Source organism: Malania oleifera, chromosome 6 (assembly GCF_029873635.1).
Source record: "Malania oleifera isolate guangnan ecotype guangnan chromosome 6, ASM2987363v1, whole genome shotgun sequence".
Lineage (NCBI taxonomy): Eukaryota > Viridiplantae > Streptophyta > Magnoliopsida > Santalales > Ximeniaceae > Malania > Malania oleifera.
Genome location: NC_080422.1, coordinates 74158204 through 74179031, shown reverse-complemented (window position 1 = coordinate 74179031; position 20828 = coordinate 74158204). Strand labels below are relative to the sequence as shown.

General features: G+C 36.9%; 1 protein-coding gene across 11 annotated transcripts in view; it reads left to right on the top strand.

The window, feature by feature from the left end:
• LOC131157368 (uncharacterized) overlaps positions 1–20828 on the top strand; it is a 33370-nt gene that overhangs the window by 9135 nt on the left and 3407 nt on the right. The window contains exon 8 of one of the 11 annotated variants that reach the window (XM_058111460.1): positions 4283–4596. The exons of the other annotated variants lie outside the window; for them this stretch is intronic. The gene's annotated coding sequence lies outside the window, so the exon portion shown is untranslated. Of the gene's footprint in view, positions 1–4282; positions 4597–20828 lie in introns of those variants that run through there. 11 annotated transcript variants of the gene reach the window in all.

Here is a 20828-nt window from a genome sequence, read left to right as displayed (position 1 = left end):
TGGATTCTTCTGCTGAATCATTACAAGAACTATTTAAGGATTTGGATGAGGAGCTTTCTTTATCGTCCCAAGCCATATAGCAAGTATAAGCAACCTCTTGGTCACTTGATTCACTTTCTGAATTACTTAGATTATCCCAAGTAGTGGCTTTCATTGCTTTTTTCTTTTTCGTTTTAGAATCTTTCTTAAATAGTGAACATTCCGGTTTTATGGGTCCATCCTTCTTGCAATTATAACATGTGGGGATTTTATTCTTTGACTTCTTTGTATTGGTTTCTTCTTCATCTGATTCGGAGTTTTGGATTCTTCTTTTGAATTTATTTTTTCTTCTTAGTATTCTTGCAAGTTTCTTAGATATGAAGGCTAGTTCATCCTCTTCATTTTCACTACTAGAGTTTTCTTTTGAAGCTTTGAAGGCTATAGATTCTTGAGCTTTTGTTTTTCTACTTCTTTCATTCATTGCCATTTCATATGTGAGGAGAGAACCTATTAATTCATTTAGAGAGGTGTTTTTCAAATTTCTTCCTTCGGTTATTGCAGTGGCTTTTGGTTCCCATATAGGTGGCAGCCCTCTAAGAATTTTTCTAATCATTTCATAAGTGGTGTATGTTTTTCCTAATGCATTTAGGGAGTTTATTATGTGGGTGAACCTAGTGTACATACTAGTGATGGATTCATCCGAGTTCATTCTAAAAGTTTCATACTCTCTAGTGAGCATATCGATTCGATTTTCCCTTATATCAATAGTACCCTCACAGGTTACTTCTAATTTATCCCATATTTCCTTAGCTGATTTGTAAGCCATGACCGTATTAAATTCATTTATGTCTAGAGTACAATATAAAACATTCATAGCACTGGAATTTATTTGTAACATCTTATGGTCTTGGTCGGTCCATTCTTTTTCTTCTTTGGGTACTTCTATGCCATCTACGATTTTAGTAGGAATTAAGTCACCATGTGTGACAACCTTCTAAGCTTTCCAATCCATGGTTTGTAGATAGATTCTTGCGTTGTTTTCAAAATGTGTAGTTTAAACCACAAAATATAGGAGGCCTAGTTGAGGATTGTCCCTCTCCAAAGGGAGCTACGCCTAAGTGTGCCATTTAGATCTTTATATAACTACTTGTTAGGATTTGTTATAACTCCTCTCTGATACCAATTGAAAACTAAGGTGTAGTCTCAAGAGGGGGGTGAATTGGGTTTAAAAAATTTCTTTTAATTCTTTTCAAGAATCCTTAAATACTTAAAACAATATTCAATCCGCAACCATATACCAACAAAGTAATCAATACAACACAAGTAAATAAAACTTAAACAATCAACCAACCATTCAACAATCAAAGTGTTCAATCCACAATTACCCAATCAAGATAATCTTTTGGCAATTTCAGCTTTTGTTAACAGCCCTGTGTATATGAAATTTTATGCAAGCCCTATAGATAATGAAATTGATTCTTCAATGCAAACCACAACTCAAATTCCCAACAACTCAGAATTTAAATAAACTTTTAGTTAATTTGTCTTTGGGTGTTAACCAATCAACGTACTCTCTTTGAGGTTTCCGCAAAGTATTGATCAACCAACGTACTCCCTTTTTGGTTTCTGCAATCCCAAATCAAAATTAAACTTTGGTTTATTTAATTTCCAATCCACGTAGTTTTTATGATTAAGGAATTTAAAAAATCCATACAGTTTATATGTTTGCTGAAATTAAAGAGAGTAAGGGAAAGAGAGTGAGACCGGGTTTTGTACAAGGTTCGGCTTATTTATAGAATTTTAAGAATGAGTTTCCTTGTTTCCCAAGTTACTTGGAGTGTCCACCAAGTTTTTATAACGTTTTCATTTGAAAAACTAATTTTTAAAATTCAAATTCCCGTAAAGTCAGTCGGCTGGACAGGTGGCTGAGACCTTTCTGTTTGCCAAAAATTAAATTCTATAAAATGTCAGTCGGCTGACTCAACCACGTTCAAAATGGTCAGTCGGCTGGACAGACCAGGTTGTCTGTCGGCTGACTAATTCTAGTTCAAACTGTCAGTCAGTTGAGCCGGTTTATTCATTCTTGGTGTTTGTCAGTCGGCTGGCCAATCTTAGTGTGTTATGGTCAGTCGGCTGACCAGTCCATTCTTTTTCCAAATATTTATATTTTTGATTTTTAAACTCTAGTTATTTGAAAGACTCAAATATAACTTTTTAAAATCATTTTCAAGGGTTTTTTCAAGAACTGGTTTCTCAGTCTTTGTATCCTAAAGTGCTTCAAAAATATTTCAAAAGATATTTAAAATATGAAGCACTTACATAAAGACTTCTAGGACTTTGGACATTCTTGGCGCTTGAGTCTTCATGCTTGTCTTTTGAGCTTTCTTGCTTTGTTTTTTTTTTTGGTTCTCTTGCTTTGCTTTTCTTTGGCTCTCTTGTCTTCAAGCTTTAAGCTTTTAGCACGTTCTCTTTAACATCCACACTCTCATGATCTTCAAGCTTTAATAGATATCATCTTTGTATCCATGCTTTGACTCATCTTTGTGACTCATCTTTAAAATTCTCATTCTCAAATCCTTCTTTGAAGTGTAAGCTTGCAATGGATCCTTGGCCTTGCATTTACATGCTTGATCCGTGTGAGTCATGAAATATCATTACTCAACAACATATGTTAAGTTTCTCTTGTTTGTTAGCATCAAAACAAGATGTTAAGCCTTGTAAGGCCAACAAAACTTAAGGAAAGGGGTGGGGAAACAACGAAGTTTCTGGACAGAATAATGGGGAAGGGTCAGAAAATAAAAGAACAAAGCAGGCAAGGAAGTAATTAAATAAATAGAGAAAAAAAATTAAAAGAGAAGGATGAATTTCTAGGTGGCATATCACTGTGTATGTGAGCAGGGCCATTGTGTGTTGGTGTTTGAGTTTTATGAGCTCTGGCTACCTTATAAAAAATATTATTTGCCCTGTTTGACCCTTGTTAGTCAACCTATTTTAAGGAGATATCATTTAGTTGAATTTAATAATTATGAGTAGCCGAACACCATCTGTTTGATTAGTACTTAAAAATTAGTACTTATTTTGACACAACTAGGCAGTATATATATATTTTTCCCGTACTTGTAGTGAATGGTACTTATATGGCATCATTTGGTACCACTTATGGGGAAGTACTTTTCTGAAAATGTACTTGAATAAGTGCTGATAATAAATGTTGAAGTATAGTGAAGCTGAAGATGAAGTAAAATGGAAACTCACTAGAACAGGTATCTTCTCCTTCCACACAGCTTGGAATGACATTAGGGAGAATTACTCGTTGGCTACTTGGACTAAAATCATTTGGACCAAACATCACATACCATAAAGTCATTTAGACCAAACTTCATGTACCAAGACATTCCTTTGTCGCCTGGCATGACAGACTCAACACCATGGACAGAGTGGCTAAATGTGGTGTAAATGCTGATCCCACATATAAAGCTTGCAAGGCTCACCCTGAATCCTGGAATCATTTATTTTTTGAATGCGCTGTGACTTTCTTAATCTACCAAAAAGCCCACACTTATCTTGGCCTCCAGAATCCTCCTCTAAAATGGGAAGTCAATTTTAATCAGCTCACTGCCATGGGAGATGCAAAGAAGGAAATTATCTTGAAAATCTTTTGGACTGTAGTTATGTATCATACATGGAGTGCCAGGAACCAGCTAATTTTTTGAGCAAAAGAAGATTAATGTTGATTCTACTGCTCCTTAGCTGCCTGTGGTAAGAAGATTAACCTGGACCTCTAAGCTAATCAGTAGCTGTTTGCTTTCTGCAGTTATTTGAGTTGTTCCTTGTATAGCAGGCTTTTGTGTTATTTGCTGTTCGCTTTTCTTGTTGTATGTTTTTTCCATTTCCAGCTTGTTTAATAAAGTGTCTTAATTCTTACTAGGAAAAAAAAATATTGAAGTGAACCATTTTTAATATTTTCTATAAAATAAAATAATATATGATTATTTTTTTAATTAATAATATTATTAATTTGTGTTGCAATATTATTAGTTTTATGATATTTTTTATAATTTATCATTAATTTGAAAGTAATAAACTACTATTATTGTAAATTTTTTTATATGATTCCTATATTATGATATGATAATATATTTATTAATTCATGTTAGTAATAATATTATTAATTAAATTAAAATTTTTCATTAAAATTTTTTAATTATTTAATTAATATTATTCATCATCTTTATTATTGAGGAGAAAATAATGATGAATTGTTAAAAAATATTATGTGAAAATAATGTGCTTCTCATTCTAGATCTAGTTTTGGAGGCGACTAGGAGTAGTAGGCTGGTGAGGGCAGTGAAGATGGTGGCGGCAGCAGCGGCAGCGACAATGGCGCAAGGAGGAGGTTGGCAATGGCTTGCACAGGCCTGAGGGAGAGATAAAGAGAGGCATTCAACAGGTATGAGGTGGCAGATTGGGCGTTTGACAGAAAGAGCTCTTTGTGCAGTGCACATAGTCCCGATAGAGACAGGAGTGAGAGTTGGGGAGGGAAGTTTTTGTAACTTACGAAATTGCTACAATGTCTTCAGAAATTATGAAAATGCCACTGATTATGAATACCAACCACTTATAAGGGATGAAAAAGCAATCCCCCGTTACTTCTTGAAAAGTACTTATTTTTCCCTAAAAAAAGTTGTTTTGAAAAAGTACTTTTTGCAGCAAGTACCTGTTTTCATGCGAGTCAAACAATACTTTTTTGCACAAGTACTTATTTTAAGTGATAAGAACTATAGGTACTTGTTTTAAGTGGTTCCAATGGGCTTAGTACTTCTAAATTAATTACCGTTTCAAATTCACCCTTGTTTTAAGTGATAAGAACCATAGGTACTTGTTTTAGGTGGTTCAAATGGGCTTAGTACTTCTAAATTAATCACGGTTTCAAATTCACAATTGTTTTAAGTGATAAGAACCATAGGTACTTGTTTTAAGTGGTTCCAAATGTGGGCTTAATACATCTAAATTAATTATCATTTCAAAGTCACTATTGTTAGATTATTGCATTTCCTAAAAGCTTACTCTATTAGGTTGTGAGCCAACAATGCATATCAACCTCTAACACTTCCACATGTGCTGACGATAGCACTTGGAGAAACAACAATAAATAACACCCATTACAAGGAGTACAATAATTTTTCAATACTGCATAATGAATAGGGCAACAAGACTAGAACCTAGGACCTCTTGGCAACCATAGCTCTGATTCCATGTTAGATTACCACTTCACCTAAAAGCTTAAGCTATTAGGTTGTAGGGCAACAATGTATATCATGCTTTAACAAGTACTTATCGATTATCATTAAGTAATGCCAAATGATGCCTAATCCCTATTGATTACTTAGCTTATTTGAGCATGTTTTCTATTTTTCTTCCAAAAAAGGTCAAAACTTTGGCAACAAAGGGCTTGGCTTAATAAGTACAATCTTTAAGGTAGGTATTGTGTGGCTATAGTTACATATTTTTTAATTTAAGATATAAAGCACCAATGAAAGGTTTTCTGATAATAAAGCAAATGTGGTATCATGTGGAATTGATTTCATTTTTGGCTTTTTTATCACAATTACTAATGGAGGGAAGCTCTTCCATTTATGTGCTGTAAGTGTTGGATTTTAGTAAGCATTTTCATGATAGTTAAATGAGATGGCATGTATAAACTCATTAATGAGATTCAATCAGCTGGGTCAAGCTCATGATTGTTTAAACTTTATTTAAGAGTGATCATGCTAAGCTTGAATAGCTGCAATACAAAGCTCGATGCATTTATAGTCCTAATGGTCAAGATGACATTATTTCTATTTTAACTTCTATATAATTCTCATAGTTACTTTGTTTTATCCTTGTCATACCTTTACAATAATGATTCATTTTTCTCATCAAGAGAATAATAAAACTATTGTATTTTTTGAAATAATGGCCCAAGACAAAGTTTAGAAAAAAAAAAAAAAAAAACACCAAATTAAAGCTTGTCCTTTGAAATGTCTTTTAAGTTTTGGAAGATATGCAACACCTCCAACGCCCCCACGCAAAAAAAAAAAAAAAAAAAAAAAGCTTGAAGATTGATTTATGCAACTTATAGAGAAATTAGAAGATTTTTTATTTTTCTGGGGGACTTCTGAAACTTAAAGATATTCCAATGGAGATATGGCATAGTGATGCAGATTGTAGGTGCTGTGTTGGTTGCTGATGAAGTTGTGGAGGATGTTTGTTATAATTAAAAAGAGTGGAATTGTGTTTAAATTAGACTTTGAGAAGGCTTATGATAGCATTTGTTGGGATTTTTTTGGGATACAGTCTATGGTCCTTGGGACTTGGGAGTAAGGACATTTGAGTTATGTGGGGAAGTTGGATTAGGTTATTAATGGGCAAGCTAAAGATTGGTTTTCTTCTAGGAGAGCTATGTGAGGGGTTCGTTATCCCCCTTTTTTTTAATTCCTGTGGTGGATGTGTTGACTGGAATGATAGATAGGACTATTGGTACGGGATGGTGGGAGGTATAAAGGTGGGTAAGGAGGTGGTTATTCTGTCTCATTCGCAATTAGCAGATGATACTGTTATTTTTTCAGATGATCATGTGGATTCTTTCGCTTGACATTGTTACTATCCAACAGATTTTTTAAGAATATTTCGACTTAGAATCAATCTGGGGAAGTGTGGTCTTGGTCTGGTTAGTCCTGCGAGGGTTTTGGAGTTGACTTCCATAGCTAGGTGTGGGGTTTCGGAGTGGCATTTGGTCTATTATGAGTTCCTTTGGGAGCTAAGCCTTGCTTGTCAGCCTTTGGGATCTGGTGGTCTCTAAGGTAGCTAAGTGGTTGGATGGGTGGAAAGGCACTTTGTATTCCTTGGTTGGTAGAATGAATATTTTTCGGAGCAGCCATATCTCGCAGTATTTTATTTATTTATTTATTTATATTTTATTTTTATTTTTTTTCTCTTTTTATTATTTTGGGAAGGGTAGCCAATAAGTTGGAGAGGCTTATGAGGCATTTTCTTTGGTCAGGTATACGGGAGGGGAGACATAATTTGGTTTGGTGGAAAGTGGTTTTTCGGTCTAAAGAAGAGGAGGGTTGAGTCTTGGTAATGTGGTGTCTAAAAGCACCTCCCTTTTGGCCATGTGTTTGTGGAGGTTTTCTGTAGAGGTGAATTCTCTTTCGGCACGTAGTAATAAAAAGTAAATGAGGTTTACATAATACTGGGTGGGATGCTAATTGGGGTGTTAGAAATTCTTATGAGAGTCCTTGGAGGTTCATTTCTCAGTTTTATCCTTCTTTTCTTCCATTCACAAAATTTCAATTGGGGAACGGTAATCATATTACAATTTGGGAAGATCTTTGGGCTTTTTTTTTCGAAAGGGGGTGGGGTGGTCCACTTTATCTTCTTCCTTTGCTTAGTTATATGACCTCTCTTCCCGTCATAATGATGTGGCTTCCTCTCTTCTTATTTTTGAGAGGGATTCATTTTCTTGGGATTTTCACCTTAGAAGGGGTTTGAATGATAAAGCAGTGGTGGAGTTTTCTTTACTCATTTTACTGGAGAGTTGCCATATCTCCAGTTGGAGTGATGGTAGAGTTTTGGTCTTTGGATTCTTGGGGGAAGTATTCTTGTAAATATTTCTTTTCTCATCTTCCTAAGGTTAATGCGATTTTTCCTTGGCGTTTTGGAGGCTAAAGTTCTCATAAGATTAAGGCTTTTGTTTCACCAGCATTTAACACCAACAATCTGTTGCATAGTAGGAGACCTTCTGAAGCTTTGTTTTCATGGCAGGGTGTGCCTCACTTGTTTATTCATTTTTTTTTTCTTGGAACTTGTGGAACTCTTCTTTTGGGGTGTTTGGAGAATTATGTGTTTGTCCAAATTATGTGGAAAAGGTCATTTGACTATTACTTTTGCTGGTTTTGGGAAAATTCAGGATGCTAAAAGGCTGTGGAATGTGCTGATGGGGCTGTTTTGTGGGGAATTTGGTTGGAAAGAAATGTTAAGAGTTTTTAAAGGGAAGAGATTATCATTCGGATTTATCTGGGAGGGTCTGATACCTGGCTTCTCTTTGGGCTTACAGGCCTGGCTGTTAAGGGTTTCTGTTTTCAAGATGTTGTCAGAGAATGGAATGCCTTATTTAGAATATTGTTTTTCCTTTTTGTTATGTTTGAGGATTTCTGGTTCTACTTTTCTGTACTTTCTTCGTATACTTTTCAATACAGCGTCTTTCTTTCCAAGAAAAAAATGTTGTTATTTGTTTTTAATTTACTTGAGAACCAGACAAATTATAAATTTAAGAACCTTCTTAGAATAAATACTTTGACAGTGTTTTTGTCCAAATATAGTATAGGTGGAAATACAGCTGACCGTTACATGGTTTGAGTTTGGTTTTTTTTCGCTTGTGTACATGTTTTGTTTGTTTTGCGGTTGAGGTTAAATACTATGCCATTCACATCACATCCAACTGAGAACGAATATTCCTATTTTTGGTTGGTTTGATTTATTATATTATTATGTTGCATAATAAAATAAAATTGTATTGCAACTCTGCCGTAAGTTTTATAAGTAGGTGCCAAATAAGGGCTGACTATTATTTTAGATCTTATTTTTTACCATGAAGAATTTTGCAATTAGTTAATTCATATTATTTCCTCATCTAAGGAAATTTGATAGAATTGGATTGAAAGAAGAGGGCCTCTACCTGTTTTGCTATAGATTGTAGCTTAAGTTTGCACAAAAAAGGTGTAAGTTATGGTTTTTAAGCTTTGTTAAGTTGCTGGAGTCTGATCCTTGTTGCAATAGCTATACGTCGTGTTTGGTTTGCGGATGGAATGGGAATAGGAAAGGAATGGAATAAAAATTTGAATGGGAAGCATGACAAAATCAAGTGATAAGTTCGATTCAATTCCCCCCAATTCATTCCATTCCTATGTACCAAACATGTAGTATATGTTTTTTCTGCCTATATTTGGTCTCCATTGCATACAAGTGTTATTGTTATTTGGTCTTTTCCAGCATATTTTGCACAGCAAGTGTTGTTATGTCTCCTTTGTTAACTCAGGCTATAACATTTTGACTTTTTGATCTACAAAATATTGAAATAATGTTTGAATTGCATAACAAAATGGCATGGGCTCGAATCAAATTATTTGATTGCTATATTAATGTAAAAATTTGCTCATGTCTGTGTGGGCATTCTACTTTGAAGTTAATTATTTTAACCATTCAAATTTCATTTATGTCTTGTTCAGTTGTCTTTGATTATCAAGCATTTATATTTTAAATAATGTAAAAAAAAATCATTGGCAAAATCCACAGTTTAACATTTTTTTAAGTTATGATTTGTTATATGAAAATTTCACTTTATAGCCACCTATATAAAATTAAAAACCTAATGGACTGTTCTGAACTAAGAGGTAGATCATTTATAATGTAAGGATTGTAAAGTTATTTAAGTTGAAAGTATAAATATATAAAGTATATTAATGTAAGATGCATTAAATAATGGAAGAGAAGGGGTAAAAGATGAATCTAAGAAACCTGTGGTTAAACCTAATGGGAGATAATATAAAAAAGGCGATTAGATAATAGGAGATAATGAAGATACAAACACTTGTTGGAATATCGCTACTAGTTCGATTAAAGCTAGAGTGAAAGAGGTTTTATGTGAATGCATGGCTAGTAAGAGAGAGTTGGTGGTGGGGTTAATATGTCAAAAAAGTAGTTGCGCTTGCGACAAAGAGAACACGATTTAGTGTATAGTGATGTAGAAATATGTAAAATTTTGAGAAGTATAGAAATGATTCAAAAAAGTTGTCTATGAAGTTAAACTTAGAGCATGCAATAATTTATAACTAAACTAAGTTTCTAAAGAAGGGAAAAAAAAAAGACATATTAAACTTCCTACAGCTAGAGAAGAAAAAAGTGGAGGCCTAGGTAATATCAAATATATATATAAAAAAATGAGAATGATAAAGTTTTAACTAGATAAGAAGATCTGAAAGAATAATGACCAACTTATTAAGTTGTTTTTAATGTAAGTATTAAATACAAGGGTTAAACTTAGAATTGACAAATGAGGAAAAGGCTAAAAAGTTGACATCTACATGAAGAATTAGAGCCAATAAAATTAAGTGTGTATTAAAGAAGATGAAAAATGGAAAAAATCTGATTGAATGGTCCCAATTAAAGTTTGGAAGCAATTAGGAGGATTTAATTGTTAACAAGTTTTTTAACCAAATTATATGGACTAAGAAAATGTGAGATGTGCTGAGAAAAACTTTTTAATACCCATGCATAAAAATAAAGGTGATCCTCAAAATTGTTATAACTATCACGGAATTAAACTTATGAGTCCTATGGTAAAACTTTGGGAGAGGATAATTGAAGAAAAATTAAGGCTAGAAATGAGGGTTTTAGAAAATCTATTTGGTTTTGTGCCTGGGAGATCAACTACAAAAATTTATGTTTCTATTAAGAAGATAAGGAATTCTTAGAAAAAAGAAGAGGAACTTGCACATTGTTTTTTATTGACCTAGACAAAGCTTGTGATGGGATACATGGGGGGACTTCGAGGGTGCTAGAAAAAAAGATGGGGGGGGGGGGTGAGTAGGTAATAGGTATGTAGATTTCAATAAATTTTTAGTCATAATAGGTGTACACCAATTTTCTACTTAACCTTTTTGCTTTAGTAATGGATGAAGTTACTAGGCATATCTAAAATGAACTTTCATTATATGTCTTTTTTTTTTTGTTGATAGCAAAAGAATATGTCATTAATTGGAAGAGAATTTACACAAGGGAGAATCAGACATCTCCCAAAAAAGGCCTGGAAAAATCCAGAGAAAACAACAAATAAAAGCTAAAATATAAAAGATCAACATGCCAAAATGTTCCTCCAATCTCTATGTAACTTGTGGAAACTAATTCTTTTGAAAAAATCCAAGCCAGCACACTACGGTGAGGCCAAATTCTGAATGTTATATAATGCCAGCACCCAATTTAATTTCTTCCCATTGAATATCCTTGCATTATGCTCCAACCATAACCCTCATAAAACTGCAAGTATTCCACTCTTCCATAGGACTGCCTTATCCTTTCTCCTACCAGATCCTGTGAAAGGAATAGCTAACAATTCACCAACCGAAGATGGGCTAACCCATCTCTCTCCAGAAATACCAAAAAGCCTATTCCTAATCCTCCAAGAAAATTTACAGTGCAAAGGAAGATGAGAATCCGTCTCAGAATTTTTGTAGCAGAGCGCACATACATAGAGAGAGAGCCTTCAAAGGTCTCCTAATTTGCAACGAGTTATCCGTATTAATTTTATTGAGCACAACCAACCAAGTGAAAGCCTTAATTTTAGAGGAGCCTTAGCTTTCAAATGAAACGATAGAGTCGGAAAGATGAATTGGAGTGAGTCAAGAATTCGAAAAAAGATTACAAGAAAACACTCCCGACTGATCCAAAGACCAAGACCGAACATCCCTTTCCGAAGAAAGATTACTCCCATTCAATAGAGATAACAAAAAAAACAGCTCACCAACTCCTTGTCATTAAGAGGTCTCCTAAAATGGAGATTCTAGGAAACAAATGGGCTACTCAAATCCCTAATGAAGAAAGATGTGGCTCTATTTTGCTCGGAGCTCAGTTGAAAAGGACGAGGTAATGAAGCGAGTAAGGATGCATTACCCAACCAAGGGTATTTCAAAAAACGAATCTGAGAGCCCCTCCTTGCCTCAAGTTTGGTGTGAGGGATGAAATATGGATAAATATAAGAAATGGACCTCCATGAACTACCCAAAGAGCATCTTAGACTAGCATTGGTATTCCACCCATTCTCATCTAACTCGAACTTACTTCTAATTACTCTATGTCAAAGGGACAATTCTTCTAAAGGGAAGCCCCACAGCTACTTAGCTAAAAGAGTCATGTTTTTAGACACCAACGTCCCTAGACCCAACCCTCCCTCATTTTTTGACCTGCAAACCTCACCCAGCTAACTAAGTGGTCCCTATGATCCACCCCCCAACCCCCACCAGACCCTAAAAAGAGTCTCATGATTTTCTTAAGCTTGCTAGTAGTCCCCATTAGAATCTTAAACATAGACAAGAAATTTAACGGAATACTAGAAATACAAGCTCCATAAAGAGAGAAAAGCCCCCTTCCAGCCATCTAACCACTTAGTCACACTTAGATGAACATCCCTTAATCTATGGATGCCAATGCTTGATGAAATCCTTTTTCTCAAGGACTTTATTCGAGAAGCTTACTCACTCTATCATAGATTTTCTCAAAATGTAATTTAAAGACAATACCGCTCTTCTTTTTCATACGAACATCCTGCACCATCTCATTGGCCACAATTATAGCGTCCACTATTTGCCTCCCCCCAACAAACACACTCTGGGTAGTAGAAATGGTATCAACAAGCACCTCACTCATCCTATTAGCTAAGACTTCAGTGATGATTTTATGTACATTAGGAACAAGGCGAACAGGCCTAAAACCCTCAATGTTAATAGATACGCTTTTTAGGCACCAGGGCAGTAAAAGAGGAGTTGATGCTTTTGCTCAAAATCCAATTCCCAAATAATTCAGTAAAACTTTCAGCAAATCACCCTTAACAACTTCTCAACAATCTTGGAAAAAATCTATGTTAAATCCATCTAGGCCTTGGGCCTTATTCCTATCCATACCAAAAGCCACGCCCTTTACTTCCTCCTCTTCAAAGGGCCTCTCTAACCAACTCTTTTGATTAATAGAAAAAGGATTCCAATCCAAACCCTCTAACACCAATCTACAATATTCCTCCTTTGAGTACAAGTTCTAAAAGAAGTTGGTAATAGCGGAGGCAATTTGACCTTGATCACTGGTGACTACCCCTCCCCCCACATCTAACTCTCTAGTCAAAATTTTACTCCTCTTGACATTAGCAAACCTGTGAAAAAAGAAAAGTTACAGTCACCCTCTATAATCCATTTGAATTTAGTCTTCTGCCTCCAACTCCTTAATTCTTGAAAAATCACCTCTTCTAACTCTCTCTTTAAAGAAACTCTTCTAGTCTCGTCTCTATTCAAGATAATAGACTCCTTCTCCTTCCTATCCAAGAAGACCAACACTCTCAATAGTCTTGATTTTCTAATTCTAACATCACCAAAACCTCCTTATTCCAAGCTTTTAGCTTCTCCTTCAAACGTTTCAATTTGTTTTTCATGAATCTAAAATATTTCCATCCCCTTTCCATATCCTCCCCCAAGACTCACTGACCAAAGGCTTGAAAGTAACATGGTCCAACCACATGTTCATGAACCTAAAGGGAGTTCCTGAGGAGGAGGGGGGGGGGGGGATGCCGCCCCTATTGAATTCTAACAAGAGAGGAAAATGATTAGATGTGGTCTAGGGAGAGTACATTGAGTGAGATTCTGAAACTCGTCATCCCATTCCTGAGAAATAGGAATCTTTCTAATCTACTAGAAACTGCTCTAGTCCCCCCTATGGACTATGTAAAAGAAACATTACCCAAGGGGAAGTCTCTCAAATCATAGGCCTTAATTAACGAGTCAAAGTTCTGCATACTTGCAGAAACCTTGCCCCTGCTTTCTTCTCTATGGGAAATTTTACCACATCGAAGTCCCCTTCCACTATCCACCTAGGAGTGCAGATCCCATAAACAAAGTAAATTTCATCCCAAAAAACCCTCCTAAGAGTTGGTATAAAAGGCCCATACACTAATGCAACCCACCATTGACCCCTCCTTCTCACTTCAAACAACACTAAAAGGGAAAAAAACCCCTCTAATGTGTCCACTTTAGATACATTCCGAGAATCCCACATGATAAGGATACCACCAGAGGCACTGCGCGAGGGTAGATATATCCAATCGTTACCATGACCATCCCAGATACTCCTAATTTCCTCCTTGTCTATGGTTTCCAATTTGGTTTCCTGGACAAGGACAATTTTTGGGGAGTACTTGACCAACACTTAATCAAATTCCTTTTCCTAGTCTCTTCCCCCCCCCCCCCCCCCCCCCCAATAGGCCTTTAACATTCCAACCAACAATCTTCATAACTGAACACGCTTACCCCCCGTCCCCAACCCGGTACCTCCCCGATAGTTAATCAAAGAAACAAGGTTTTTAAGCTCTTTCTGGACTTTCTTTTTCCTCCTATCATAAGTCCTAGGGCTTAAACCTTCCCTCACCAATTTTCTAGCATTGTCAAATAGTTGCAAACCCAAATCCCCAAGGAGTTTTGTGGGTCTAGGTTGTTTGTCTGACCACTCTCAATGCAAACCCCACAGTCATCTCTTCTATTAGAAACCCCCCTTTGGCATAAGTATCTGAAGAAAGAAAGTGTTTAGAAGGGAGGAGGATACCTTTACTAGTTCTAGATGGACCAGGATCCTCCTTGTAAATATCACCCTTCACAGACTCATCCCCCCAAACACCTCTAGAAGGAATAACCGACTTAACCACATGAGAAATATTTGGCCCAGGGCTGGGATAGGAAGACCAAGGCCTCTCATTATTTAAAGTTAACAAATGATCAAAATAATGTTTAATAAAATTTCTTGTGCATTCTTAGGATCCAGCTGAATACAGTCTCCGACTCTTTTGGGGTCTTAACTATACTTTTACAGTTAAGGATCCCCCCCCCTTCACAAAATCTCTGTTAATTTCAGCAAAAAACTGATTTAACCCCTCCTATTTTGCAGCTTCGAGATCTGCTCTCATCTAATTGGCACAATAGTTCCTTCTCAGACTCAGCTGTGTTACCTATCTCTTTCTTCTGAGTCAGTTCAACTATTCTTTTGAGTAATAGTTCAGCTCCTCTTCTTCATTATCCTATATTGTAATTGATAACAAAGGAAGAAACTTATTGCTTCTTTTTTCTTGCTCCTTGCTGATCATAGGGCTCACTGCTATGCTGCAAATTGTCTCTGTGCCTTTGATTTCCCCAAAAAACTGTTGCCCTCTGCAGGGCTGACGGACCTGCGCACTCTACTCTACCCCCTGCCACTTCTTCCACAGGTCTAAGTTGCTGTGTATCTTATACTGAGCTCTTCTTGCCATCCCTTGTTAGTACAATAGCTTTGTCTTTGATAACCCACACTGACTTTGATATTTTATTCCCATGTGTTTTGGGGCTTAAGGTGTCTAACCCAACCTTATCACATCCTTTCTTCCTCAAAAAGGACCTTTCGATAACTTTAGAAGCTTCCCCTGTGACTTGTTCAGTTTCTCATATGATGTTGGGATACTTGTTAGGACAGAACCCCTTATCCCTTTGGCTGTGTATGAAAGCCATTTCTGGATTAGGCCTAGTCATTGAAAATCCTCTGGTAATGTCGGCGAAGGAAAGTCTGTGGAGCACTCTTACTTTTCTCCTATGGCCTGACATTCAGAGATCCAGAGTCTGAGCATCTCTAGTGGCCCTTGTAGGTTTTGGAGGCCTTGTCTCTGGGCGATGAGAATTCCAACAATGTAGTAAGGCCCTCTACCCATTTGTTGATCACCCTCAGGAGTACGAACATCAAGGAGGCACTTGCTATTGTCCTTCTCCATGCACACAAACCTGCCTCTGCCATTTTCAAAAACCTTCAAACTCGCCCTATTTCCATCCTTTGTCAATTTGGCACCATGGAAACTAGCAGTAGTCTCATTGTTTGGCCTCACAAAGTGCACCTAGAATCTTAAGGACCCATACGAGATTCCTCCTTGTCCAACACAATGTATGAGACGTGTCTTCCTATGTATTCCATGATACCGTAGGTTGTCAAGCCCAAATAGATGACTAAGATCACATTTCTCTCAGTTTTGAATGTAGCAAACTCACTCATCCATGTGTCAAGTACGAGCAAGACAGATTTGGATGGTTGGAATATAAAAAAGAACACTGGGTCGAGCAGAAGCCTCTATGAATGATTTCAGGAATCCTGATGGTCAAGCAATACAACTCAAAGAAAGATGATTGTCGAAGAAGAGTCGACTTTGAATCAGTTGACTTGGTTTTGGCTTTGATTATAGAGAGCTACAAGAAGGGTGTCTCGTGAGGAAGATTCAACTTTGATAAGAGAATAGTCGGCTAGGGTTCGGATTCGAGAGTAGAAATTGCATGTATACGATCTTCTTGGTGGTGAAGAAAACTAGGAAGAGGAGAAAAGAGTGTCGGGGAGATCTTCGCCATGCTCAAGGACTCGAGGGAGCCAAGAGGAGAACATCACAGTCATTCATTTCTCCAGTTTCTGTCATTTGCATATGAAATTTGTCTTGATTGGCGAATTAGAGGCCAACTAGAACTAGCTTTTGAATAAATGATTTTCTTAATTTTTTCTTTTCTTACTAAGGATAGGTGAAGATATTCTGCTTAAATAGGAGACACATGTAATAAATAAGAGAATACTAAATATTCAATCCATAGAATTTCTAAATTTTGACACAAGGTACTTATTAGGTTGCATGAGTACCTTAGATCTAATAGAATGATTTTGTTGTATCCAGACTGTTAATGGTTATTTAGTCATTTAACATTACTATTATTTGTTAAGAGTTATGTTACTAAGTGTGAGTTAGTAAGGCCGTTATGGTCAATGGTATTGTACTTGACATATATTATAAATAGAGGGAAAACCTAAAATTGAAATAAAGTCTTTCATTTTACCCAATTATTCAACATGGTATTAGAGCAAGATCCGACCTAAACTCTAATTGCATGACCGCCGCTAAATCAAGCTCTAAACATCACAATACCACGCAACCTGCTGCTGTAGAAGGGTCATAGCATCATCAACAGGAGCAGGTTCAGCAGTTGCTGGAAAAAGCTGCAGTCGCTGGAAAAATCCTGGACGTTGCTGCCCTCTTCAACACCTCAAGAAATACCTCATATTTTGCAAAACTAACCACATAGAAAGCCTCAGAACCTTCCGATTTGCCAGCCCTCAAAATTTCACAGCTAGAGGAGCCTTCACACGTTGCCACATGCCAGCTAAAAGCCGGCAGTGCCGACCCCACGCGCCGGCACGTGTGACACTTTTGAGCAGCCATTTTGCTCTGATTTCCTCCCAAATGTCTTGAATCCTTCCTCGCACCATAATACCAAGTTGCTTGTCATTTTTTTTGTCCAAAGAGATCACCTTTTTTAGTTGCTCACGTGCGGCATTCCGGGAATGATTGCTTGCTAATGCCTGAAGCTGTTGGTCAATGCTTATAGAGTTCATTGAGGCTGAAACAGTGGTATTGCTGTGTTCTTGATTCATTTTTATCTTTCTTGTTCATTGTGTGCTTGTGGTTTGCTCTGGTTGTTGAATGTTTTGGGATGGTGTCCATGAATTTCAGGAGGATGTTGTTCTCTGTGCACTTCAGATTTTCTACTGTATAGAGGCTGTTTGGTATTGGTAGATATGTGTGGTGTTTTCTTGGGGCTGTGTCCAAGTCTCTTGGAGCAGTGGCAGCATTTATACATTGATTTTGTAGGTTTGTGGCTGTGCTATGTCCATTTGTTGGTGACTCATTCGTGGTTGAATCGGCAGTTGAATCGATTGTGTTTGGTTCGGTTGGTTTGGAAGTTCACTTGTGGTTGTTTCGGCTGGTCTAGAAGTTCACCTTTGGAGTCCCAAGAAAAAATTTGTTGGCTGTGTATTTCTGATTTGCTGCTGTATCGAGGTTTTGTGTGTATTGGGATGGTGTCCTCCAATCCCAAAATGTGTTTCCATCGTCAGGAATTTGTTTAGGTGAACGTCGTACTATTAGTCTATTACTATCGCGGAGGAAGAGCATTTCCTACAATATCAAACATCCCAACAAGCATCTCATCACATTGCATCTGGTATCTCTCCCACTAGTCCTTGGGTTATCGATTTTGCTTCCATTGATCACATAATAGGTGCAACCACTTTCTTTTCTGCCCTCCAGTATCCTAAAAATCTACCTCAAGTTACCTTTGCTGATGGGTCCACTATTGTTGTTAAGGGGATAGGAACAGTAAATCCTACTTCTTCCATCTCTCTTCCTTTTGTTTTATACATTCCTAAATCTCCTTTCAATCTCATGTCACTTAGTAAACTTACGAAGTCTTGAAATTGTTCTCTCACTTTCTTTCCTGATTCTGTGGTTATTCAGGATCTAAAGACGAGGTAGACAATTGTCATAGGACGTGAGTCTCATGAGCTTAACTACTTTTGAGCCACTTTCTCCTCCCATTGCTTGCACTGCTGCAGCTACACGACTTCAAGTCCATTGTCGCCTTGGTCATCCATCCTTGGACAAATTGAAACAACTTGTTCTTACATTGAGTTCTTTGTCCAATCTTGAGTGTGCGTCTTTTGTCAATTGGGAAAACATCATCGTGTCCCCTTTGCTTCCAGGGTCGACAAATGGGTGGTTAGTCCTTTCATGCTAGTTCATTATGATATTTAGGGTCCTAGTCATGTCACATTGAAGTTAGGGTTTCGGTACTTTGTTACATTTGTTGATGAGTACTCCAAAATGACTTGGTTACATTTAATGAAAGATTGTTTTGAGTTGTTTAATATCTTTTTTGCATTTTGTTCTCAAATAAAGACTCAATTTGATATTTGAGTTAGGATAGTTTGTAGTGATAATGCTAAGGAGTACTTCAATACTCAATTCACTACCTATATGACTAATTCTAGTATGATCCATTAGTCCTTTCGTGCCCCACTCCACGAAGCGAAAAAATAGATATATTCTTGAAATCACTCGCACCCTATTGTATCAAATGAATGTCCCCAAAGTTTTTTTGAGTAATGATGTGCTTACAGCTTGCTCCTCATCAATAAAATGCCATCCTTTGTTCTTCGTGATAAAATCCCATATTTAGTTATCTTCCCTAAGGCTCCTTACTTCTCCCTTCCTCCTCATGTATTCAATTGTGTGTTCTTTGTCCATTAGTTAACTCCAGGAATGGATAAGTTGGATCCTCGTGCTATCAAATGTATTTTTTTGGGCTATAAATGGGATATTGGTGTTATAGCCATACTTTACATCGATTCTTTGTATGTAACCTTTTTTGAGTCTACATCATATTACTCTGATTCCTTGAGTTTTGTGGACCTTGACGAGTCTCTTCCTCTGTCTTGCCTTCTAGATCTCAACCTACTCTTTGTGCCCAATCCTCCTATATTGTCTCATTGCTTGGATCATCCCAATTTGCAAGCATACACATGGAGACTCAAGGGAGGTGAGTGTCCTCCAAATTTTATTACTGTGTCTCTAGTTCCCTTGTCAGATGATCTTATTGCCCATGATGTTAAGCCACCTATAGCTATTCGGAATGGTAAACACACTTGTATAGTTGTACGCAACATCCAATTTTAATTTTGTTTGTTATGATTTCTTGTCACCCTTGTATTATTGTTTCGTTAGTACTTTATCTTCTGTTGCTCTTTCAAAATCTATTTCTAAAGCCCTCCTTATCCCATTCTGGGTGGGCTGCAGTGGCTGAAAGGATGCGTGTGTTGCATGATAATGATACTTGGGATTCGGTGCTTCTTCCTCTTGGAAAGTATGTGGTTGGTTGTCGTTGGGTATATAATATGAAAGTCAATCCTGATGGTTCTATGGCTTGTTTGAACGTTCGCCTTGTTGTTAAGGGATATACGAAAGTGTATGATTTGGATTATTATGGATTAAAACAGTGTCCTAAAACATGGTTTGGCCGATTTAGTGTTGTAGTACTTGAGTTGGGCCTTTGACAGTGTGCAGTAGATCACACTATATTTTATCATCATACTTCATCTGGTAGGATTTGCTTATTGTGTATGTGGATGACATTGTAATCACTGGTGACAATGATCAAGGCATCCAGGACCTAAAACTTTTCTTGCAGAGTAACTTTTAGACGAAGGGCTTGGGACCATTGAAGTACTTCTTGGGTATAGATGTATCAAGATCTTGTACGGGAGCTGTCTTGTCATAGAGGAAGTATGTTCTAGGTCTTATGTTCTTGATCTTTTAGATCAGACGAGGCTATTGGGATCCAAACCTATTGATACACCCATGGATCCCAATGGTAAGTTAGTGTCAGATATGAGTGATTTGTTGCCTAACCTAGGATGGTAGTGGAGACTTGTTGGAAAGTTAAATTATCTCACAATCACTCGACCAGATATATTCTTCACAACAAGTGTTGCGAGTTAGCTATTCGCATTTTGAGATATCGTAGAGGTGCACCAAGGAGAGGTTTCTTATATTAGAATTGGAGTCACACTTATGTTTAGGGATATACAAATGCACAACGGGGCACTGCATCTTTGTTGGTGGTGATTTGGTGTCTTGGAAAAGTAAGAAACAAACTGTGGTGGCTAGATCAAGTGCCGAGTCAGAGTATAGGCCTATGGCACACCCTACATGCACTTATTAGGTTGAAGAACATGTTGAAAGAACTAGGGTTTCCACATTCTCAGTTGATGAAGTTGATGTGTGTTAATTGAGTTGCTATTCATATTGCCTCCAACCTGGTCTTCCATGAGTAGAAAAAGTACATTGAAGTTGATTACTACTTTATTTGGGAGAAACTTGTGTAGAAGCTCGTTACAACCACTCATGTGAAGTTTGAGTTTTAGCTTGTTGATTTGCTTACTAAAGCTTTGGGAGGTGCTCATGTGAGATTCATTTGTAACAAGCTTGGAGCTTATGATATATGTGCTTCGGACTGACGGGGGAGTGTTAATGGTTATTTAGTCATTTAACATTATGATGTGTTAAGAGTTATGTTAGTGTGAGTTAGTAAGGATATTATGGTCATTGGTATTGTACTTGACATATATTATAAATAGAGGGAGAGACCTATCATTGAAGTAAGGTC